Raw genomic sequence first — 27,626 nt, forward strand, 5'->3', positions numbered from 1 at the left:
TATTTTCATAATTATTATTTTCATTATTATTACAATTTTATGATTAGTGTTATTATTATTATTATTATTCACATTATTATTATTTCAAGTTATAGTAACTTATCGTTACAATAATTATTTTTTAAGATAATTTCATAATTATTTGTGTTTTTATTATTTATGTAATTATTACAACTGATGATTATTACACCTTCGTGTTGACCGTCTTCAGTTCACTATATCTGGGTGAATATAACAACTGCTCCAGGAACTAACATTGTGACAGATGACACAAGTAACATTGTGGCAGATGACACAAGTAACATTGTAACAAATGACACAAGTAACATTGTGACAGATGACACAAGTAACATTGTGACAGATAAGAACATAAGAACATAAGAACGAAGGAACACTGCAGAAGGCCTACTGGCCCATGCGAGGCAGGTCCAAGTCTCCTACCGGCTTAAGCCAATGCACCCAACCTAGTCAGGTCAGGTCACATTGACTTAAGGGAGGAACACGGCAACCGACCTGTTAGCACAAGCTATCAGGTCTAACTCACACCCACCCACATCTACTCATGTATTTATCCAACCTATTTTTAAAGCTACACAACGTTCTGGCCTCTATAACGGTACTTGGGAGTTTGTTCCACTCATCCACAACTCTATTACCAAACCAGTACTTTCCTATATCCTTCCTGAATCTGAATTTTTCCAACTTAAAACCATTGCTGCGAGTCCTGTCTAGGCTAGATATTTTCAGCACACTATTTACATCCCCTTTATTTATTCCTGTCTTCCATTTATACACCTCAATCATATCCCCCCTAATTCTACGTCTTTCTAGAGAGTGCAGTTTCAGGGCCCTTAGTCTATCCTCATAGGGAAGGTTTCTGATACATGGGATCATCTTTGTCATCCTCCTTTGTACATTTTCCAGAGAATTTATATCCATTCTGTAATACGGTGACCAAAACTGTGCAGCATAATCTAAATGAGGCCTAACCAAGGATGTATAGAGTTGAAGAACAACCTGAGGACTCCTATTATTTATGCTTCTTGATATGAAGCCAAGGATTCTATTAGCTTTATTGCGAACACTTATGCACTGTTGTCTTGGTTTCAGATTACTGCTAACCAGAACTCCTAAATCTTTTTCGCAATCCGTAATATTAAGATCTACATTATTTAGTTTATATGTGGCATGGTTATTGTCCTGTCCAACATTTAGAACTTTGCATTTGTCTATATTAAACTGCATCTGCCACTTCTCCGACCACTGCATCAGTCTATTCAAATCTTCCTGGAGTGCTCGAATGTCCTCGTCAGAATGAATTCGACGGCCTATTTTGGTGTCATCGGCAAACTTGCCGATGTCGCTCTTTATGCCCTCATCTATGTCGTTTATGTAGATTGTGAACAGCAGGGGGCCCAACACTGACCCCTGTGGAACACCGCTCGTGACGCTTCCCCACTCTGATTTCTCCCCATTTATGCAAACTCTCTGCTGCCTATTTGTCAACCATGCCTCTATCCAGGAAAAAATTTCTCCTCCTATTCCATGTGCTTTAATTTTCCTCAATAGTCTCTGATGTGGGACCCTGTCAAAAGCCTTACTGAAGTCCATATACACAATATCATATTCATTACCATGATCTACCTCCTCAAATACCTTAGTGAAAAAAGTTAATAAATTCGTAAGGCAGGAACGCCCCTTTGTAAAACCATGCTGAGATTCGTTGATTAATTTATGCTTTTCAAGGTGGCTACGAACTGCCTCGGCAATTATTGATTCCATAAATTTTCCCACTATGGAGGTTAGGCTTATTGGTCTATAGTTCGAATCTAAGGACCTGTCACCTGTTTTGAAAATAGGTATCACATTTGCCATTTTCCACTTATCTGGCACCATGCCAGTTTGTAGTGATATGTTGAAAAGATTAGCCAAAGGTGTGCTAAGCTCCTCTTTACATTCCTTTAGAACCCTTGCATACAGTTCATCAGGGCCTGGGGATTTGTTAGGTTTCAATTTATCTATTTGCCTAAGGACCATGTCACTTGTGACCCTAATAGTGCACAGTTTATTATCGTCCTGTTCTACATAATTTATCATTACTGGTATATCGCTGGTATCCTCCTGTGTAAAAACTGAGAGGAAGTATGTGTTAAAAATTCTACACATTTCCTTATCACTGTCAGTGAGCTGACCCGAGGAACTTTTGAGTGGGCCTATCTTGTCCCTGATCTTACTTCTGTATACCTGAAAGAATCCTTTTGGGTTAGTCTTCGATTCTCTTGCAACTTTAACCTCATAATCTCTTTTTGCTTTTCTAATTCCCTTTTTTATTTCTCTCTTTAACTGAATATATCGATTTCTCAATTGCCCCTCTCCTCTTTTGATTTGCCTATATATGCCTCTCTTTTGACCAATCAGATATTTTAATCTATTGTTCATCCATTTAGGATCATTTTTGTTTGATCTGATTTCCCTATTTGGAACATAATTTGACTGAGCAGCTAGAACTATGCCCTGGAAAGCATCATATCGGCAACCATCACCACCTACCTGACCCTTAGTCAGGTCATTCCAGTTCAGCCCACCTAAGTAATTTTTCAGTCCTATGAAATCAGCCAAGCGAAAGTCAGGGACGGAGACTTGATTGCCATTATTAGGGGAATTCCATGATATATTAAAACTGAGTGATTTGTGATCACTCTCCCCAAGCTCATCATTAACCTCAAGATTATTAATTAGTGTTTCCCTACTGGCAAGAACCAAGTCAAGGAGGTTATTTCCCCTAGTTGGCTCTGTCACAAACTGTTTTAAAAAACAATCCTGGATCGTATCAAGAAAGTCACCCGACTCTAAATTTCCTGTCAAATTGCTCCAGTCAATCTGTCTATAGTTGAAATCTCCCATTAGCACAACATTTTCGTATGTAGATGCCTTACGAATTTCGTCCCATAGAAGTTTACTGCACTCCCTATCAAGATTTGGGGCCCTGTAAATCACACCCAAAATTAGTTTTTCTCGGCCCTCGAGAAGCTGTAACCAAACAGATTCAGTGGCTGACGCTTCTAATTTAATATCTTGTCTTACACAACAATTTAAATTGTCTCTGACATACATCGCTACTCCACCACCTTTCCTGTTGACCCTGTCAGTGTGGAATAATTTATAGCCTTGTATGTGACATTCAGAGGGCATCTCTCTATCTTTCAGATTGAGCCAGGTCTCTGTTATAGCAATAATATCTATGTTTCCTGCACTTGCAATTAATCTTAGCTCATCTATCTTATTTCTAACACTCCTGCTATTAGTATAGTAAACCTTAAGGGAGCTAGTCCCTTGCTGCCCTCTGCTGCCCCCCTTTGTTAGCTGACCTGTTCTATTGTCTTTATTTATAACTTCATGCTGAATGCCTTTTATACATTTACTGTTTCCAACCCTAGTGTTGCAACCTGCTTGTTTCCCACACACACCCATACCTCTATCTTCCATCAGTTTAAAATCATAGGCATTTCACCAATGGCCTTCTCAATCGAGTCTGCAAGTGCTACCACCCCAGCCCCAGAGAGATGTACCCCATCCCTTGCATACATATCATGTTTGCCATAAAAGTTGTTCCAGTTGTCAATGAATGGGATTGCAAGTTCCTTGCAGTATCTGTCTAGCCAGCAATTTACACCAATTGCCCTAGACAACCATTCATTTCCTACTCCCCTTCTAGGCAAGATGCTACATATGATTGGGATCCCTCCCTTAGACTTAATGAAATCTATAGCTGACCTGTACTTATCTAGCAGCTCTTCTCTCCTACCCTTCCCAATATCATTTCCACCAGCACTGAGACAGATAATGGGCTTGTTCCCATTACCTGACGTGATATTATCCAGCCTGTTGACAATGTCCCCAACACCAGCTCCAGGGAAGCACACTCTATCTCTCATCTTCTTATTCCTATTACAAAAAGCACGGTCAATATATCTTACCTGAGAGTCACCAACCACAAGAATGCGCTTACCTTCATTAGCAGGGGCAGTAGTACCCTTACCTTCACTGGCCACTGAAGTACATTCATCCTGGAGAACAGAGAAGCGATTTCCTACCTTCAGATCTTCACTCTTAACTTTCCTTACTCTGATGCGCCTCCCATTACTGTGAACAACTCGCCACTTGCAGCAGGTGCTGGGCTGCACCTCACTGCTGGTAGCTGTTGCTACCTCCCCAACTACAGCCTCCTCACAGCGAGAGACAGACTGCACCTCACTGCTAGAAGTCTCATTCCCCACAACTCCAGCCACCTCACACTCTCTCCCAGACCCATTGAGGTGGACCTTCAGCCTCCTAATCTCCTCCTGGAGAAGCAAGACCTCCTCCTTCAACTCTCCAACCTCAGTTTTTAAAACACTGCAGAAGCAAGCCATGCTTTGTAACCGTCCACGCTAATCCCCAAAGCAGCTCAGGGTCTGTGACCTCACGTGACGACTGACCACTGACGACTGGTGACTGACCACTGACGACACAAGTAACATTGTGACAGATGACACAAGTAACATTGTGGCAGATGACACAAGTAACATTGTGGCAGATGACACAAGTAACATTGTGACAGATGACACAAGTAACATTGTGACAGATGACACAAGTAACATTGTGGCAGATGACACAAGTAACATTGTGGCAGATGACACAAGTAACATTGTGGCAGATGACACAAGTAACATTGTGGCAGATGACACAAGTAACATTGTGACAGATGACACAAGTAACATTGTGACAGATGACACAAGTAACATTGTGACAGATGACACAAGTAACATTGTGGCAGATGACACAAGTAACATTGTAACAGATGACACAAGTAACATTGTGACAGATGACACAAGTAACATTGTGACAGATGACACAAGTAACATTGTGACAGATGACACAAGTAACATTGTGACAGATGACACAAGTAATATTGTGACAGATGACACAAGTAACATTGTGACAGATGACACAAGTAACATTGTGACAGATGACACAAGTAACATTGTGACAGATGACACAAGTAATATTGTGACAGATGACACAAGTAACATTGTGACAGATGACACAAGTAACATTGTGACAGATGACACAAGTAACATTGTGACAGATGACACAAGTAATATTGTGACAGATGACACAAGTAACATTGTGACAGATGACACAAGTAACATTGTGGCAGATGACACAAGTAACATTGTGGCAGATGACACAAGTAACATTGTGACAGATGACACAAGTAACATTGTGACAGATGACACAAGTAACATTGTGGCAGATGACACAAGTAACATTGTGGCAGATGACACAAGTAACATTGTGGCAGATGACACAAGTAACATTGTGGCAGATGACACAAGTAACATTGTGACAGATGACACAAGTAACATTGTGACAGATGACACAAGTAACATTGTGACAGATGACACAAGTAACATTGTGGCAGATGACACAAGTAACATTGTAACAGATGACACAAGTAACATTGTGACAGATGACACAAGTAACATTGTGACAGATGACACAAGTAACATTGTGACAGATGACACAAGTAACATTGTGACAGATGACACAAGTAATATTGTGACAGATGACACAAGTAACATTGTGACAGATGACACAAGTAACATTGTGACAGATGACACAAGTAACATTGTGACAGATGACACAAGTAATATTGTGACAGATGACACAAGTAACATTGTGACAGATGACACAAGTAACATTGTGACAGATGACACAAGTAACATTGTGACAGATGACACAAGTAATATTGTGACAGATGACACAAGTAACATTGTGACAGATGACACAAGTAACATTGTGACAGATGACACAAGTAACATTGTGACAGATGACACAAGTAATATTGTGACAGATGACACAAGTAACATTGTGACAGATGACACAAGTAACATTGTGACAGATGACACAAGTAACATTGTGACAGATGACACAAGTAACATTGTGACATGACACAAGTAACATTGTGACAGATGACACAAGTAACATTGTGACAGATGACACAAGAAACATTGTGGCAGATGACACAAGTAACATTGTGACAGATGACACAAGTAACATTGTGACAGATGACACAAGTAACATTGTGACAGATGACACAAGTAACATTGTGACAGATGACACAAGAAACATTGTGGCAGATGACACAAGTAACATTGTGGCAGATGACACAAGTAACATTGTGACAGGTGACACAAGTAACATTGTGGCAGATGACACAAGTAACATTGTGGCAGATGACACAAGTAACATTGTGACAGATGACACAAGTAACATTGTGACAGATGACACAAGTAACATTGTGGCAGATGACACAATTAATATTGTGGCAGATGACACAAGTAACATTGTGGCAGATGACACAAGTAACATTGTGGCAGATGACACAAGTAACATTGTGACAAATGACACAAGTAACATTGTGACAGATGACACAAGTAACATTGTGGCAGATGACACAAGTAACATTGTGACAGATGACACAAGTACCATTGTGACAGATGACACAAGTAACATTGTGACAGATGACACAAGTAACATTGTGACAGATGACAAAAGTAACATTGTGACAGATGACACAAGTAACATTGTGACAGATGACACACAAGTAACATTGTGACAGATGACACAAGTAACATTGTGACAGATGACACAAGTAACATTGTGACAGATGACACAAGTAACATTGTGACAGATGTCACAAGTAACATTGTGACAAATGACACAAGTAACATTGTGACAGATGACACAAGTAACATTGTGGCAGATGACACAAGTAACATTGTGACAGATGACACAAGTACCATTGTGACAGATGACACAAGTAACATTGTGACAGATGACACAAGTAACATTGTGACAGATGACAAAAGTAACATTGTGACAGATGACACAAGTAACATTGTGACAGATGGCACAAGTAACATTGTGACAGATGACACAAGTAACATTGTGACAGATGACACAAGTAACATTGTGACAGATGACACAAGTAACATTGTGACAGATGGCACAAGTAACATTGTGACAGATGACACAAGTAACATTGTGACAGATGACACAAGTAACATTGTGACAGATGGCACAAGTAACATTGTGACAGATGACACAAGTAAAATTGTCACAGATGACACAAGTAACATTGTGACAGATGACACAAGTATCATTGTGACAGATGACACAAGTAACATTGTGACAGATGACACAAGTAACATTGTGACAGATGACACAATTAACATTGTGGCAGATGACACAAGTAACATTGTAACAGATGACACAAGTAACATTGTGACAGATGACACAAGTAACATTGTGACAGATGACACAAGTAACATTGTGGCAGATGACACAAGTAACATTGTGACAGATGACACAAGTAACATTGTAACAGATGACACAAGTAACATTGTGACAGATGACACAAGTAACATTGTGGCAGATGACACAAGCAACATTGTGGCAGATGACACAAGTAACATTGTGACAGATGACACAAGTAACATTGTGACAGATGACACAAGTAACATTGTGACAGATGACACAAGTAACATTGTGACAGATGACACAAGTAACATTGTGACAGATGACACAAGTAACATTGTGACAGATGACACAAGTAACATTGTGACAGATGACACAAGTAACATTGTGACAGATGACACAAGTAACATTGTGGCAGATGACACAAGTAACATTGTGGCAGATGACACAAGTAACATTGTGACAGATGACACAAGTAACATTGTGGCAGATGACACAAGTAACATTGTGGCAGATGACACAAGTAACATTGTGACAGATGACACAAGTAACATTGTAACAGATGACACAAGTAACATTGTGACAGATGACACAAGTAACATTGTGACAGATGACACAAGTAACATTGTGGCAGATGACACAAGTAACATTGTGGCAGATGACACAAGTAACATTGTGACAGATGACACAAGTAACATTGTGACAGATGACACAAGTAACATTGTGACAGATGACACAAGTAACATTGTGACAGATGACACAAGTAACATTGTGACAGATGACACAAGTAACATTGTGACAGATGACACAAGTAACATTGTGACAGATGACACAAGTAATATTGATGACACAAGACAGATGACACAAGTAACATTGTGGCAGATGACACAAGTAACATTGTGGCAGATGACACAAGTAACATTGTGGCAGATGACACAAGTAACATTGTGACAGATGACACAAGTAACATTGTGACAGATGACACAAGTAACATTGTGACAGATGACACAAGTAACATTGTGACAGATGACACAAGTAACATTGTGACAGATGACACAAGTAACATTGTGACAGATGACACAAGTAACATTGTGACAGATGACACAAGTAACATTGTGACAGATGACACAAGTAACATTGTGACAGATGACACAAGTAACATTGTGACAGATGACACAAGTAACATTGTGACAGATGACACAAGTAACATTGTGACAGATGACACAAGTAACATTGTGACAGATGACACAAGTAACATTGTGACAGATGACACAAGTAACATTGTGACAGATGACACAAGTAACATTGTGGCAGATGACACAAGTAACATTGTGACAGATGACACAAGTAACATTGTGACAGATGACACAAGTAACATTGTGACAGATGACACAAGTAACATTGTGACAGATGACACAAGTAACATTGTGACAGATGACACAAGTAACATTGTGACAGATGACACAAGTAACATTGTGACAGATGACACAAGTAACATTGTGACAGATGACACAAGTAACATTGTGACAGATGACACAAGTAACATTGTGACAGATGACACAAGTAACATTGTGACAGATGACACAAGTAACATTGTGACAGATGACACAAGTAACATTGTGACAGATGACACAAGTAACATTGTGACAGATGACACAAGTAACATTGTGACAGATGACACAAGTAACATTGTGACAGATGACACAAGTAACATTGTGACAGATGACACAAGTAACATTGTGACAGATGACACAAGTAACATTGTGACAGATGACACAAGTAACATTGTGACAGATGACACAAGTAACATTGTGACAGATGACACAAGTAACATTGTGACAGATGACACAAGTAACATTGTGACAGATGACACAAGTAACATTGTGACAGATGACACAAGTAACATTGTGGCAGATGACACAAGTAACATTGTGACAGATGACACAAGTAACATTGTGGCAGATGACACAAGTAACATTGTGACAGATGACACAAGTAACATTGTGACAGATGACACAAGTAACATTGTGACAGATGACACAAGTAACATTGTGACAGATGACACAAGTAACATTGTGACAGATGACACAAGTAACATTGTGACAGATGACACAAGTAACATTGTGACAGATGACACAAGTAACATTGTGACAGATGACACAAGTAACATTGTGACAGATGACACAAGTAACATTGTGACAGATGACACAAGTAACATTGTGACAGATGACACAAGTAACATTGTGACAGATGACACAAGTAATCATTACGTCACCTTCCTGGTCACAAATATAATTATCACTTGAGACTAATAAAGTCTTGCAACTCCATGAGTTATTAGTTAATAATTGTACCTTTGAAAAATTGACTGATAGAGAGAATTTAATAATTACGGAAACATTGTTAAGGGGATCAGTATATTCTCGTAAAAAAAATCTGAGTCTTCACTATAAACATTGTCCCTTAAAAATTCTGAGTCTTCACTATAAACATTGTCCCTTAAAAATTCTGAGTCTTCACTATAAACATTGTCCCTTAAAAATTCTGAGTCTTCACTATAAACATTGTCCCTTAAAAAATTCTGAAGCTTCACTATAAACATTGTCCCTTAAAAAATTCTGAAGCTTCACTATAAACATTGTCCCTTAAAAACCAAACAGATCACAGCAGCCTTAAAAAAAATCTTTAGGTCCTTGATAATAACTATTATTATTACTATTATTATTATAAATTAATGGTTAAGAGAACTAACAAGTTCTTGATTGATGGAGCGATTACATCGATTCCAGGCAGAGGGACTGATTACATCAAACTCCTTTTAATCTTCACCATTCTTCTTGTATAAGACTGATAAAGCCGCTGTGTGGCGAAACATTTCCTCAGTAGAGATACCCAAGTGATGTGTGTAATTTATCATTATTAGCGTATTATTATTATCAACAATTAAGAATCTTGGTGAAAGAGATCACTGACACACCAGACTTACTTCACAAAAGATGAATATGTCGTTAAACAAGACAAAACAAAATAAAACAAGCAAAAAAGAAAAAAAACCAGTCTGACGACTCTCCTAATTAGTCCAGCTCAGACCAGAAGAAACTTTTTGCTTCGTATATTCGCCAACTTTTCTCGTCTGTTCAACTTGAATGAATGATAATTAGGTTGGAAAATTGGCAAATTATTGTTGGCTACCGCAGGAAATTATTGCAATCTATAGTGGTAGTTTACGTCCCTGCAAACCTCCGTAATCAACTAGCATGAAGTAAACACAGGCAGGTCTTAGTATTATGCGCCATGACACTTAGCATGGTGCTGCCATCTGGTGGATATAGTTGAAACTATTAGTTCTGTCGAGTATACACTGATTCTCATTAATAGGTCAGAAGCAGGACAATCCAGATGTACCCTTCTCTGATCTGACTCACGAAATCGTAATGACACGATTGCAAACAAACCATACCCCTGCCGGGATTGAACTCGCGGTCAGAGAGGCTGGAGTTTTGAGACTCTCTGACCGCGGGTTCAGTCCCGGCCGGGGTATAGTTTCTCTGATCTCCTAGGCCTACGGCCTTGGCGTCGGGCTGACATCCAAATTCAGTGTACCTATTTGCCCTAAAAATCTAAGGCATCCCTCATAGGTTATTATACCAACCCAGTTCCATACCAATCCAAAAACAAACCACTATACCTATGTACCACCGAGGTGACAGTGGTTAAAAACCACTATTACAAAATTGTTCATTGGTAGTTGTAGCAGTGTGTGTTACAACCAGGAACGAGAGAGAGAGAGAGAGAGAGAGAGAGAGAGAGAGAGAGAGAGAGAGAGAGAGAGAGAGAGAGAGAGAGACAGGATGGGGGTCAGGAGACAGAAGTCACGTGTTGTCACATCATCTCCCCACCCAGTCAACAAACGACTGCCAACATTTACACTCTGGTATATCCAGGATTCACGCCCATACGCGTCTAATTTACTCGATAAATCTTCGTGATGTTACCTGGGTCAGATCAGCCTCCCATGTAGATTAAGAACAAAAAGGCACAACACCGTGACTGGAACAATACACAAATAACCCACACAGAAGAAAAGCTTACGACGTCTTAACTTCTCTTCTCTGTGCGGGTTATCTGTGTATATCCTCCCATGTGTGTTCCACTCACGTGTTGAGCGTCACCAGGTACTTCCTGTCAGGCACCTCACTCACTACTTGCTGTTACAGTTTCACTACAGCCAGTTACACAAAGCCAGAGGTGAGTTCAGTGGGTTGTCGCCGATGCGGTGTTCTCCGTGGTAAGGTCTGTCCTGATCCATATGTATATGTGTGTGGAGGCCTAGTCAGGCCTAACCCCACCTGCGTGCCCAGCTCCTACAGTGTACTCCTCTCCCTCTATGCTGTCTCAATGAATTCCCTGTCGATTTCTGGCCTAAACTGTGTATTCTCTTGCGACCCGTAATCATCGCTCGTGGTGCGGTTCATCTGAGAGTCCAAGCCACTCAGAGCCATGGGGAAAGCCAAGTGAACTACCCGGCAATAGGATGCATTTGACAACTCATATGTATTATCCTACGCCAGCCAGTGAGTTACCTGTTTCTTTCTAGTCTCCTTCCACGATTCTACAAGCGACGGTATCCAGAAGTGAACGTTTTGTATATTGTCGTGTGGTTGCCTCACGTGTGTAAACAACCCGTTGCAGGCCGCTCATACCTCAGGCGAGGACTTTACGCACCGATTAAGCCGAATCGTCGAGTTTGACCTACTCAACAAGGGTGTTCTTTGCCGAATTAGCGGAATGAAAATTCGTTTTTGCCATCAGTCAGCGTAAATTAACCTGGCCTAACCTACGCTATCGTTAGTGAAACGCCTTCCGCCTAATTAGAATATTTTTTTTTAACAAGTCGGCCGTCTCCCACCAAGGCAGGGTGACCCAAACAAGAAAGAAAATCCCCAAAAAGAAAATACTTTCATCATCATTCAACACTTTCACCTCACTCACACATAATCACTGTTTTTGCAGAGGTGCTCAGAACACAACAGTTTAGAAGCATATACGTATAAAGATACACAACATATCCCTCCAAACTGACAATATCCCGAACCCCTCCTTTAGAGTGCAGGCATTGTACTTCCCATTTCCAGGACTCAAGACCGGCTATATAAAAATAACTGGTTTCCCTGGATCCTTCACTAAATGTTACCCTGCTCACACTCCAACAGATCATCAGGTCCCAAATACCATTCGTCTTCATTCACTCCTTTCGAACACGCCCATGCACGCCTGCTGGAAGTCCAAGCCCCATGCCCACAAAACCTCCCTTACCCCTTCCTTCCAACCTTCTCGAGGACGACCCCTACCCCTCCTTCCTTCTCCTACAGATTTAAATGCTCTCCATGTCATTCTACTTTGATCCATTCTCTCTAAATGACCAAACCACCTCAACAACCCCTCGTCAGCCCGCTGACTAATACTTTTATTAACTCCACACCTTCTCCTAATTTCCACACTCCGAATTTTCTGCATAATATTTACACCACACATTGCCCTTAGACAGGACATCTCCACTGCCTCCAACCGTCTCCTCGCTGCTGCATTTACCACCCAAGCTTCACACCCATATAAGAGTGTTGGTACTACTATACTTTCATACATTCCCATCTTTGCCTCCATAGATAACGTTTTATGTCTCCACATATACATCAATGCACCAATCACCTTTTTTCCCTCATCAATTCTATGATTAACCTCATCCTTCATAAATCCATCCGCCGACACGTCAACTCCCAAGTATCTGAAAACATTCACTTCTTCCATACTCCTCCTCCCCAATGTGATATCCAATTTTTCTTTACCTAAATCATTTGATACCCTCATCACCTTACTCTTTTCTATGTTCACTTTCAACTTTCTACCTTCACACACACTCCCAAACTCATCCACTAACCTTGATCAGAAGTACGGGAAATAAATAATGAATAACTTCGAGAAATAATGAAAAATTAAAATGTCATTAATTAAATAAAATAAAAATGTTGGTCGCCGTTTATACCAGTGAGAACTTTTATTAGTAGCAAATATGATAATAAAAAACCTTAAAACAAGATGGTTTATTAAGTAAAACATTAAAGAAAATGTGTGGTAACACACCAGTGTCATTACCTGATTAGGAGAAGAGTGAAGATGAATTGACTTCCCAGACTCCAGCCCACACCAGGTAAGTGAATTGACTTCCCAGACTCCAGCCCACACCAGGTAAGTGAAGTGACTTCCCAGACTCCAGCCCACACCAGGTAAGTGAACTGACTTCCCAGAATCCAGCTCACACCAGGTAAGTGAACTGACTTCCCAGACTCCAGCCCACACCAGGTAAGTGAAGTGACTTCCCAGACTCCAGCCCACACCAGGTAAGTGAACTGACTTCCCAGACTCCAGCCCACACCAGGTAAGTGAACTGACTTCCCAGACTCCAGCCCACACCAGGTAAGTGAACTGACTTCCCAGACTCCAGCCCACACCAGGTAAGTGAACTGACTTCCCAGACTCCAGCCCACACCAGGTAAGTGAACTGACTTCCCAGACTCCAGCCCACACCAGGTAAGTGAAGTGACTTCCCAGACTCCAGCCCACACTAGGTAAGTGAACTGACTGCCCAGACTCCAGCCCACACCAGGTAAGTGAACTTACTGCCCAGACTCCAGCCCACACTAGGTAAGTGAAGTGACTTCCCAGACTCCAGCCCACACCAGGTAAGTGAAGTGACTGCCCAGACTCCAGCCCACACCAGGTAAGTGAACTGACTTCCCAGACTCCAGCCCACACTAGGTAAGTGAACTGACTGCCCAGACTCCAGCCCACACTAGGTAAGTGAAGTGACTTCCCAGACTCCAGCCCACACCAGGTAAGTGAAGTGACTGCCCAGACTCCAGCCCACACCAGGTAAGTGAACTGACTTCCCAGACTCCAGCCCACACCAGGTAAGTGAAGTGACTTCCCAGACTCCAGCCCACACCAGGTAAGTGAAGTGACTGCCCAGACTCCAGCCCACACCAGGTAAGTGAAGTGACTGCCCAGACTCCAGCCCACACCAGGTAAGTGAAGTGACTTCCCAGACTCCAGCCCACACCAGGTAAGTGAAGTGACTGCCCAGACTCCAGCCCACACCAGGTAAGTGAAGTGACTGCCCAGACTCCAGCCCACACCAGGTAAGTGAAGTGACTGCCCAGACTCCAGCCCACACCAGGTAAGTGAAGTGACTGCCCAGACTCCAGCCCACACCAGGTAAGTGAAGTGACTGCCCAGACTCCAGCCCACACCAGGTAAGTGAACTGACTGCCCAGACTCCAGCCCACACCAGGTAAGTGAAGTGACTGCCCAGACTCCAGCCCACACCAGGTAAGTGAACTGACTGCCCAGACTCCAGCCCACACTAGGTAAGTGAACTGACTTCCCAGACTCCAGCCCACACTAGGTAAGTGAAGTGACTTCCCAGACTCCAGCCCACACCAGGTAAGTGAACTGACTTCCCAGACTCCAGCCCACACTAGGTAAGTGAAGTGACTGCCCAGACTCCAGCCCACACCAGGTAAGTGAAGTGACTTCCCAGACTCCAGCCCACACTAGGTAAGTGAACTGACTTCCCAGACTCCAGCCCACACCAGGTAAGTGAACTGACTGCCCAGACTCCAGCCCACACTAGGTAAGTGAACTGACTTCCCAGACTCCAGCCCACACTAGGTAAGTGAACTGACTGCCCAGACTCCAGCCCACACCAGGTAAGTGAAGTGACTTCCCAGACTCCGGCCCACACCAGGTAAGTGAAGTGACTTCCCAGACTCCAGCCCACACCAGGTAAGTGAAGTGACTTCCCAGACTCCAGCCCACACCAGGTAAGTGAAGTGACTGCCCAGACTCCAGCCCACACCAGGTAAGTGAACTGACTGCCCAGACTCCAGCCCACACTAGGTAAGTGAACTGACTTCCCAGACTCCAGCCCACACTAGGTAAGTGAACTGACTTCCCACACTCCATCCCACACCAGGTAAGTGAACTGACTTCCCAGACTCCAGCTCCCACCAGGTACGGTTAATAATCCAAGAAGTAGACACTGAAAAATCTCACACCCGAAGAAATCTGGAGATGAACAGCAGCCCGCTAGATGGCAGTGCGGGTAGCGACACACTCTAACATTCCCTCGGAGTCAGTTTGCAAACTTTTCCCCTAACAGATACACATAGTAGAATTTAGCTATAAATATATCCTGAAAAAAAAAAACATACCACAGGCGGGGATAGAACTCGCGATCAGGTTTCAAATCGCAAGAATTAATAAACAAAAAAAAAATTGAAATTTTCCCTATTAAAATATTGTGACGGTGACAAAAATCTGATGGTACCAGCGAGTACCTGGTAACTTCTCTGATGGTACCAGTGAGTACCTTGTAAGCTGGTTGATGGTACTAGCGAGTACTTTGTAAGCTGGTTGATGGTACCAGTGAGTACCAGGTAAGCTGGCTGATGGTACCAGCGAATACCTGGTAAGCTGGCCGATGGTACCAGTGAGTACCTGGTAAGCTGGCTGATGGTACCAGCGAGTACCTAGTAAGCTGGCTGATGGTGCCAGTGAGTACCTAGTAAGCTGGCTGATGGTACCAGCGAGTACCTTCAAAGCTGGTTGATGGTACCAGCGAGTACCTTGTAAGTTGGCTGATGTTACCAGCGAGTACCTAGTAAGCTGGCTGGTGGTACCAGCGAGTACCTAGTAAGCTGGCTGATGGTACCAGCGAGTACCTAGTAAGCTGGCTGATGGTACCAGCGAGTACCTTGTAAGCTGGTTGATGGTACCAGCGAGTACCTTATAAGCTGGCTGATGATACCAGCGAGTACCTAGTAAGCTGGCTCATGGTACCAGCGAGTAAGCTGGCTGATGGTTCCAACGAGTACCTTGTAGGGCTGGCTGATGGTACTAGCGAGTAAGCTGGCTGATGGTACCAGCAAGTAAGATGACTGATGGTACTAGCGAGTAAGCTGGCTGATGGTACCAGCGAGTAAGATGACTGATGGTACTAGCGAATAAGCTGGCTGATGGTACCAGAGAGTAAGATGACCCATGGTACCAGGGAGTAAGCTGGCTGATGGTTCCAGCGAGTACCTAGTAAGCTGGCTGATGGTACCAGCGAGTACCTAGTAAGCTGGCTGATGGTTCCAGCGAGTACCTAGTAAGCTGGCTGATGGTACCAGCGAGTACCTAGTAAGCTGGCTGATGGTTCCAGCGAGTACCTTGTAAGGCTGGCTGATGGTACTAGCGAGTAAACTGGCTGATGGTACCAGCGAGTAAGATGACTGATGGTATTAGCGAGTAAGCTGGCTGATGGTACCAGCGAGTAAGATGACTGATGGTACTAGCGAGTAAGCTGGCTGATAGTACCAGTGAGTAAGCTGGCTGATGGTACCAGGGAGTAAGCTGACTATTGGTACCGGCGAGTAAGCTGACTGATGGTACGAGCGAGTAACCTGACTAATGGTACCAGCGAGTAAGCTGCCTGATGGTACCAATGAGTAAGCTGGCTGATGATACCAGCGAGTAAGCAGGATGAAGGAACCAGTGAGTACCTCGTAAGCTGCCTGATGGTATCAGCGAGTACCTGGTAAGCTGGCTGATGTTGCCAGCGAGTACCTGGTTAGCTGGCTGATAGTAGCAGGAAGTACCTAGTAAGCTGGCAGATGGTGCCAGTGAGTACCTAGTAAGCTGGCTGACGGTACTAGCGAGTACCTTCTAAGCTGGTTGATGGTACCAGCGAGTACCTTGTAAGCTGGCTGATGGTACCAGCGAGTACCTTGTAAGGCTGGCTGATGGTACCAGCGAGTACCTTGTAAGGTTGGCTGATGGTACTTGCGAGTATGCTGGCTGATGGTACCAGTGAGTAAGCTGACTGATGATACCAGTGAGTAAGATGACCCATGGTATCATGGAGTAAGCTGGCTGATGGTACCAGGGAGTAAGCTGGCTGATGGTACCAGCGAGTAAGCTGGCTGATGGTACCAGCGAGTACCTTGTAAATCTGGCTGATGGAACCAGCGAGTAAGATGACTGATGGTACTAGCGAGCAAGCTGGCTGATGGTACCAGCGAGTAAGATGACTGATGGTACTAGCGAGTAAGCTGGCTGATAGTACCAGTGAGCAAGCTGACTGATGGTACCAGCGAGTAAGATGACCCATGGTACCAGGGAGTAAGCTGACTGATGGTACCAGCAAGTAAGCTGACTAATGGTACCAGCGAGTAAACTGCCTGGTGGTACCAGTGAGTAAGCTGGCTAATGATACCAACGAGTAAGCTGGATAATGGTACCAGTGAGTACCTCGTAAGCTGCCTGATGGTACTACCGAGTACCTGGTAAGCTGGCTGATGGTACCAGTGAGTAGCTGGTAAGCTGGCTGATGGTATCAGCGAGTACCTTGTAAGCTGGTTGATGGTACCAGCGAGTACCTAGGAAGCTGGCTGATTGTACCATCGAGTACCTTGTAAGCTGGTTGATGGTACCAGCGAGTACTTAGTAAGCTGGTTGATGGTGCCAGCGAGTACCTAGTAAGCTGACTGATTGTACCAGCGAGTAAGATGACCCATGGTACCAGGGAGTAAGCTGGCTGATTGTACCAGCGAGTGCCTAGTAAGCTGGCTGATAGTTCCAGCCAGTAAGCTGACTAATGGTACCAGCGAGTAAGCTGCCTGATGGTACCAATGAGTAAGCTGGGTGATGACATCAGCCAGTAAGCTGGATGATGGTACCAGTGAGTACCTCGTAAGCTGCCTGATGGTACTAGCAAGTACCTGGTAAGTTGGCTGATGGTGCCAGTGAGTACCTGGTAAGCTGGCTGATAGTACCAGTGAGTACCTGGTAAGAACATAAGAACATAAGAAAGAAGGAACACTGCAACAGGCCTACTGACCCACGCGGAGCAGGTCCATGTTCCCCCCCCCCCCGCGATTAGACCAATGACCCACCCCCCGGATTATCCCAATGACCCACCCAGTCTGGTCATCCCCACTCAAGGATGGAGCACTGTACCAGACCCAGCAGCACAAGCTAGTCAGGTCTAACTCATACTCACCCACACCCACTCATGTATTTATCTAACCTATTTTTAAAACTACACAACGTTTTAGCCTCAATAACTGTACTCGGGAGTTTGTTCCACTCATTCACAACTCTATTACCAAACCAGTGCTTTCCTATATCCTTCCTGAATCTGAATTTTTCCAACTTGAAACCATTGCTGCGAGTCCTGTCTTAGCTGGAAATTTTCAGCACACTATTTACATCCCCTTTATTTATTCCTGTTTTCCATTTGTACACCTCGATCATATCCCCCCTAATTCTTCGCCTTTCGGGAGAGCGCAGATTCAGGGCCTTCAGTCTATCCTCATAGGGAAGATTTCTGATACATGGGATCATCTTTGTCATCCTCCTTTGTACGTTTTCCAGAGCATTTATATCCATTCTGTAATACGGTGACCAGAACTGGGCAGCATAGTCTAAATGAGGCCTAACCAAGGATATGTAGAGTTGAAGAACAACCTGAGGACTTCTATTATTTATACTTCTAGATATGAAGCCAAGAATTCTGTTAGCTTTATTGCAAGCACTAATGCACTGTTGTCTTGGTTTTAGGTTACTGCTAACCAGAACTCCTAAATTCTTTTCGCAATCGGTAGTATTAAGATCTACATTATTTAGTTTATATGTGGCATGGTTATTCAACTGTCCAACATTTAGAACTTTGCATTTGTCAATATTAAACTGCATCTGCAACTTCTCCGACCAGTGGTCAGTGGTCAGTCGTCACGTGAGGTCAAAGACCCTGAGCTGCTTTGGGGATTAGCGTGGACGGTTACAAAGCATGGCTTGCTTCTGCAGTGTTTTAAAAATTGAGGTTGGAGAGTTGAAGGAGGAGGTCTTGCTTCTCCAGGAGGAGATTAGGAGGCTGAAGGTCCACCTCAATGGGTCTGGGAGAGAGTGTGAGGTGGCTGGAGTTGTGGGGAATGAGGCTTCTAGCAGTGAGGTGCAGTCTGTCTCTCGCTGTAAGGAGGCTGTAGGTGGGGAGGTAGCAACGGCTACCAGCAGTGAGGTGCAGTCCAGCACCTGCTACAAGTGGCGAGTGGTTCCCAGTAATGGGAGGAGAATCAGAATAATTAAGGAAAGTTAAGAGTGAAGATCTGAAGGAAGGAAATCGCTTCTCTGTTCTTCAGGATGAATGTGCTTCAGTGGCCAGTGAAGGTAAGGGTACTACTGCCCCTGCTAACAGAGGTAAGTGCATTCTTGTGGTTGGTGACTCTCAGGTAAGATATATTGACCGTGCTTTTTGTAATAGGAATAAGAAGATGAGAGATAGAGTGTGCTTCCCTGGAGCTGGTGTTGGGGACATAGTTAACAGGCTGGATGATATCATGTCAGGTAATGGGAACAAGCCCATTATCTGTCTCAGTGCTGGTGGAAATGATATTGGGAAGGGTAGGAGAGAAGAGCTGCTAGATAAGTACAAGTCAGCTATAGATTTCATTAAGTCTAAGGGAAGGGTCCCAATCATATGTAGCATCACGCCTAGAAGGGGAGTAGGAAATGAATGGTTGTCTAGGGCAACTGGTGTAAATTGCTGGCTAGACAGATACTGCAAGGAACTTGCAATCCCATTCATTGACAACTGGGACAACTTTTATGGCAAACATATGTATGCAAGGGATGGGGTACATCTCTTTGGGGCTGGGGTGGTAGTACTTGCAGACTCAATTGAGAAGTCCATTGGTGAAATGCCTATGATTTTAAACTGATAGAAGATAGAGGTATGGGTGTGTGTGGGAAACAAGCAGGTTGCAACACTAGGGTTGGAAACAGTAAATGTATAAAAGGCATTCAGCATGAAGTTAAAAATAAAGACAATAGATCAGGTCAGCAAACAAAGGGGGACAGCAGATGGCAGCAAGGGACTAGCTCCCTTAAGGTTTACTATACTAATAGCAGGAGTGTAAGAAATAAGATAGATGAGCTAAGATTAATTGCAAGTGCAGGAAACATAGATATTATTGCTATAACAGAGACCTGGCTCAATCTGAAAGATAGAGAGATGCCCTCTGAATGTCACATACAAGGCTATAAATTATTCCACACTGACAGGGTCAACAGGAAGGGTGGTGGAGTAGCGATGTATGTGCGAGACAATTTAAATTGTTGTGTTAGACAATATATAAAATTAGAAGAGTCAGCCACTGAATCTGTTTGGTTACGGCTTCTCGAGGGCCGAGAAAAACTAATTTTCGGTGTGATTTACAGGGCCCCAAATCTTGATAGGGAGTGCAGTAAACTTCTATGGGACGAAATTCGTAAGGCATCTACATACGAAAATGTTGTGCTAATGGGAGATTTCAACTATAGACAGATTGACTGGAGCAATTTGACAGGAAATTTAGAGTCAGGTGACTTTCTTGATACGATCCAGGATTGTTTTTTTAAAACAGTTTGTGACAGAGCCAACTAGGGGAAATAACCTCCTTGACTTGGTTCTTGCCAGTAGGGAAACACTAATTAATAATCTTGAGGTTAATGATGAGTTTGGGGAAAGTGATCACAAATCACTCAGTTTTAATATATCATGTAATTCCCCTAATAATGGCAATCAAGTCTCTGTCCCTGACTTCCGCTTGGCTGATTTCATAGGACTGAAAAATTACTTAGGTGGGCTGAACTGGAAAGACCTGACTAAGGGTCAGGTAGGTGGTGATGGTTGCCGATATGACGCTTTCCAGGGCATAGTTTTAGCTGCTCAGTCAAATTATGTTCCAAATAGAGAAATCAGATCAAACAAAAATGATCCTAAATGGATGAACAATAGATTAAAATATCTGATTGGTCAAAAGAGAGGCATATATAGGCAAATCAAAAGAGGAGAGGGGCAATTAAGAAATCGATATATTCAGTTAAAGAGAGAAATAAAAAAGGGAATTAGAAAAGCAAAAAGAGATTATGAGGTTAAAGTTGCAAGAGAATCGAAGACTAACCCAAAAGGATTCTTTCAGGTATACAGAAGTAAGATCAGGGACAAGATAGGCCCACTCAAAAGTTCCTCGGGTCAGCTCACTGACAGTGATAAGGAAATGTGTAGAAGTTTTAACACATACTTCCTCTCAGTTTTTACACAGGAGGATACCAGCGATATTTCAGAAATGATAAATTATGTAGAACAGGACGATAATAAACTGTGCACGATTAGGGTCACAAGTGACATGGTCCTTAGGCAAATAGATAAATTAAAACCTAACAAATCCCCAGGCCCTGATGAACTGTATGCAAGGGTTCTAAAGGAATGTAAAGAGGAGCTTAGCAAACCTTTGGCTAATCTTTTCAACATATCACTACAAACTGGCATGGTGCCAGATAAGTGGAAAATGGCAAATGTGATACCTATTTTCAAAGCAGGTGACAGGTCTTTAGCTTCGAACTATAGACCAATAAGCCTAACCTCCATAGTGGGAAAATTTATGGAATCAATAATTGCCGAGGCAGTTCGTAGCCACCTTGAAAAGCATAAATTAATCAACTAATCTCAGCATGGTTTTACAAAGGGGCGTTACTGCCTTATGAACTTATTAACTTTTTTCACTAAGGTATTTGAGGAGGTAGATCATGGTAATGAATATGATATTGTGTATATGGACTTCAGTAAGACTTTTGACAGGGTCCCACATCAGAGACTATTGAGGAAAACTAAGGCACATGGAATAGGAGGAGAAATTTTTTCCTGGATAGAGGCATGGTTGACAAATAGGCAGCAGAAAGTTTGCATAAATGGGGAGAAATCAGAGTGGGGAAGGGTCACGAGAGGTGTTCCACAGGGATCAGTGTTGGGCCCCCTGCTGTTCACAATCTACATTAACGACATAGATGGGGACATAAAGAGCGACATCAGCAAGTTTGCCGATGACACCAAGATAGGCCGTCGAATTCATTCTGACGAGGACATTAGAGCACTCCAGGAAGATTTGAATAGACTGATGCAGTGGTCGGAGAAGTGGCAGATGCAGTTTAATATAGACAAATGCAAAGTTCTAAATGTTGGACAGGACAATAACCATGCCACATATAAATTAAATAATGTAGATCTTAATATTACGGGTTGCGAAAAAGATTTAGGAGTTCTGGTTAGCAGTAATCTGAAACCAAGACAACAGTGCATAAGTGTTCGCAATAAAGCTAATAGAATCCTTGGCTTCATATCAAGAAGCATAAATAATAGGAGTCCTCAGGTTGTTCTTCAACTCTATACATCCTTGGTTAGGCCTCATTTAGATTATGCTGCACAGTTTTGGTCACCGTATTACAGAATGGATATAAATGCTCTGGAAAATGTACAAAGGAGGATGACAAAGTTGATCCCATGTATCAGAAACCTTCCCTATGAGGATAGACTAAGGGCCCTGAATCTGCACTCTCTAGAAAGACGTAGAATTAGGGGGGATATGATTGAGGTGTATAAATGGAAGACAGGAATAAATAAAGGGGATGTAAATAGTGTGCTGAAAATATCTAGCCTAGACAGGACTCGCAGCAATGGTTTTAAGTTGGAAAAATTCAGATTCAGGAAGGATATAGGAAAGTACTGGTTTGGTAATAGAGTTGTGGATGAGTGGAACAAACTCCCAAGTACCGTTATAGAGGCCAGAACGTTGTGTAGCTTTAAAAATAGGTTGGATAAATACATGAGTGGATGTGGGTGGGTGTGAGTTGGACCTGATAGCTTGTGCTACCAGGTCGGTTGCCGTGTTCCTCCCTTAAGTCAATGTGATCTAACCTGACTAGGTTGGGTGCATTGGCTTAAGCCGGTAGGAGACTTGGACCTGAACATTAAAATGGTATAAAATACCGACAGGTTGTTAGGTAAGACACATATGCAACAGTTAGGTATCTTTATTATGAAACGTTTCGCCTACACGGTAGGCTTCTTCAGTCGAGTACAGAAAAGTTGATAGAAGCAGAAGATACTCGAAGACGATGTAATCAGTCCATCACCCTTAAAGTTTTGAGGTGGTCAGTCCCTCAGTCTGGAGAAGAGCATTGTTCCATAGTATGAAACAATATGGAGATGAAGTGACAGGATGGAGCTTTATATAGCGCCAAGAGGTGAGACGTAGGTCACTAGAAGAGGTAAGAACTCAGATGTTGAGAGGTCAGGTCCCTCTCAAATCCAGCCGCTCTCACTAGTGGAAGTTGTCGAAGTTGATTGCATGTCTGTACCAAGATACCCTTGTGTTGCAGTGTCTGACAGATTGAACATTAAAATGGTATAAAATACCGACAGGTTGTTAGGTAAGACACATATGCAACAGTTAGGTATCTTTATTATGAAACGTTTCGCCTACACAGTAGGCTTCTTCAGTCGAGTACAGAAAAGTTAATAGAAGCAGAAGATACTTGAAGACGATGTAATCAGTCCATCACCCTTAAAGTTTTGAGGTGGTCAGTCCCTCAGTCTGGAGAAGAGCATTGTTCCATAGTATGAAACAATATGGAGATGAAGTGACAGGATGGAGCTTTATATAGCGCCAAGAGGTGAGACGTAGGTCACTAGAAGAGGTAAGAACTCAGATGTTGAGAGGTCAGGTCCCTCTCAAATCCAGCCGCTCTCACTAGTGGAAGTTGTCGAAGTTGACTGCATGTCTGTACCAAGATACCCTTGTGTTGCAGTGTCTGACAGATTGAACATTAAAATGGTATAAAATACCGACAGGTTGTTAGGTAAGACACATATGCAACAGTTAGGTATCTTTATTATGAAACGTTTCGCCTACACAGTAGGCTTCTTCAGTCGAGTACAGAAAAGTTAATAGAAGCAGAAGATACTTGAAGACGATGTAATCAGTCCATCACCCTTAAAGTTTTGAGGTGGTCAGTCCCTCAGTCTGGAGAAGAGCATTGTTCCATAGTATGAAACAATATGGAGATGAAGTGACAGGATGGAGCTTTATATAGCGCCAAGAGGTGAGACGTAGGTCACTAGAAGAGGTAAGAACTCAGATGCTGAGAGGTCAGGTCCCTCTCAAATCCAGCCGCTCTCACTAGTGGAAGTTGTCGAAGTTGATTGCAGGTCTGTACCAAGATACCCTTGTGTTGCAGTGTCTGACAGATTGAACATTAAAATGGTATTAAATACCGACAGGTTGTTAGGTAAGACACATATGCAACAGTTAGGTATCTTTATTATGAAACGTTTCGCCTACACAGTAGGCTTCTTCAGTCGAGTACAGAAAAGTTGATAGAAGCAGAAGATACTTGAAGACGATGTAATCAGTCCATCACCCTTAAAGTTTTGAGGTGGTCAGTCCCTCAGTCTGGAGAAGAGCATTGTTCCATAGTATGAAACAATATGGAGATGAAGTGACAGGATGGAGCTTTATATAGCGCCAAGAGGTGAGACGTAGGTCACTAGAAGAGGTAAGAACTCAGATGTTGAGAGGTCAGGTCCCTCTCAAATCCAGCCGCTCTCACTAGTGGAAGTCGTCGAAGTTGATTGCAGGTCTGTACCAAGATACCCTTGTGTTGCAGTGTCTGACAGATTGAACATTAAAATGGTATAAAATACCGACAGGTTGTTAGGTAAGACACATATGCAACAGTTACGTATCTTCAAGTATCTTCTGCTTCTATCAACTTTTCTGTACTCGACTGAAGAAGCCTACTGTGTAGGCGAAACGTTTCATAATAAAGATACCTAACTGTTGCATATGTGTCTTACCTAACAACCTGTCGGTATTTTATACCATTTTAATGTTCAATCTGTCAGACACTGCAATACAAGGGTATCTTGGTACAGACCTGCAATCAACTTCGACGACTTCCACTAGTGAGAGCGGCTGGATTTGAGAGGGACCTGACCTCTCAACATCTGAGTTCTTACCTCTTCTAGTGACCTACGTCTCACTTCTTGGCGCTATATAAAGCTCCATCCTGTCACTTCATCTCCATATTGTTTCATACTATGGAACAATGCTCTTCTCCAGACTGAGGGACTGACCACCTCAAAACTTTAAGGGTGATGGACTGATTACATCGTCTTCAAGTATCTTCTGCTTCTATCAACTTTTCTGTACTCGACTGAAGAAGCCTACTGTGTAGGCGAAACGTTTCATAATAAAGATACCTAACTGTTGCATATGTGTCTTACCTAACAACCTGTCGGTATTTTATACCATTTTAATGTTCAATCTGTCAGACACTGCAACACAAGGGTATCTTGGTACAGACCTGCAATCAACTTCGACAACTTCCACTAGTGAGAGCGGCTGGATTTGAGAGGGACCTGACCTCTCAACATCTGAGTTCTTACCTCTTCTAGTGACCTACGTCTCACCTCTTGGCGCTATATAAAGCTCCATCCTGTCACTTCATCTCCATATTGTTTCATACTATGGAATAATGCTCTTCTCCAGACTGAGGGACTGACCACCTCAAAACTTTAAGGGTGATGGACTGATTACATCGTCTTCAAGTATCTTCTGCTTCTATCAACTTTTCTGTACTCGACTGAAGAAGCCTACTGTGTAGGCGAAACTTTTCATAATAAAGATACCTAACTGTTGCATATGTGTCTTACCTAACAACCTGTCGGTATTTTATACCATTTTAATGTTCAATCTGTCAGACACTGCAACACAAGGGTATCTTGGTACAGACCTGCAATCAACTTCGACAACTTCCGCTAGTGAGAGCGGCTGGATTTGAGAGGGACCTGACCTCTCAACATCTGAGTTCTTACCTCTTCTAGTGACCTACGTCTCACCTCTTGGCGCTATATAAAGCTCCATCCTGTCACTTCATCTCCATATTGTTTCATACTATGGAATAATGCTCTTCTCCAGACTGAGGGACTGACCACTTCAAAACTTTAAGGGTGATGGACTGATTACATCGTCTTCAAGTATCTTCTGCTTCTATCAACTTTTCTGTACTCGACTGAAGAAGCCTACTGTGTAGGCGAAACGTTTCATAATAAAGATACCTAACTGTTGTAATAAAGTTGGTAGAATTACCGACAATATGTAAAGTAAAAGGACACAAGTGCAACTAATGTGACATTTATTGTGGCAACGTTTCGCTCTCCAGGAGCTTTATCAAGCCATTACAAACAATACATGGACACAGAGGGTATATAAAGGCTCAGAGTGAGGTGAATACTAGTGAGGTACCATTTCGATGTTCACTAGTGGTAGTAGTAGTAGTAGTAGTAGTGACATTACTACTACAGAGTGAGGTGAATACTAGTGAGGTACCATTTCGATGTTCACTAGTGGTAGTAGTAGTAGTAGTGACATTACTTGTATTACTTTTGTCACTACTACTACTACTACTACTACCACTAGTGAACATCGAAATGGTACCTCACTAGTATTCACCTCACTCTGAGCCTCTATATACCCTCTGTGTCCATGTATTGTTTATAATGGCTTGATAAAGCTCCTGGAGAGCGAAACGTTGCCACAATAAATGTCACTTTAGATGCACTTGTGTCCTTTTACTTTACATATTGTCGGTAATTCTACCAACTTTATTACAATCTGTCGGACACCGCAACATAATGGACATTTCATGCAGACGTTATTTGGACACCCTTCTTCGTGCTCACAGCTATCGCAACAGACACAACTTCCTACAAGATTGCCTGGCAGAGAAGGTGATCCCTAAGTCTACTCCTGCACAACTCTCCAACTCCAAGCACCCCTTCTCTCCAGCTACCCAAGCTTACTTAACTGAATGTGCCGAAGAACTTTCTAACATCGCTAAGGAAACCTTTGAAACTGCAAGGAATATGAGGGCCAATCTTCAGATTGACCAACACACTGCTGAGCATATTCTCAGCACAGTCACCACAGCTAACCTCCAACAGAAGATCAAACTCAATCGCAAACTTCAGTACCTCTGCTCTAACAGTCGATGGAAGGAAATGGGACGTGAATCCCTGATAAACAACTTATCGTCACGCACCTTAACCGACTACGAAAAACAAGCACTGAGTCTGGGACTCAAATTTACCACCAACATACGCAAACCTAACTATCATCTAAATCTAGTTACCAGGAACCATAGACACAGTGACAGCAACTTCCAGAAGGGTTATATACAGGGCCTTCTCACTGCAGCTTTATGTGAACCTTCTACTTCTAATCTTCCTAGACGATACATCACTGCCCTTAAGAACCTCGCCAACGACCCCAACATTATCGTCACCACCGCCGACAAAGGAGGTGGAGTCGTCATCCTCAACACCAGTGACTACAACACTAAAATGA

This window comes from Cherax quadricarinatus, chromosome 24 (assembly GCF_038502225.1).
Source record: "Cherax quadricarinatus isolate ZL_2023a chromosome 24, ASM3850222v1, whole genome shotgun sequence".
Taxonomy (NCBI): domain Eukaryota; kingdom Metazoa; phylum Arthropoda; class Malacostraca; order Decapoda; family Parastacidae; genus Cherax; species Cherax quadricarinatus.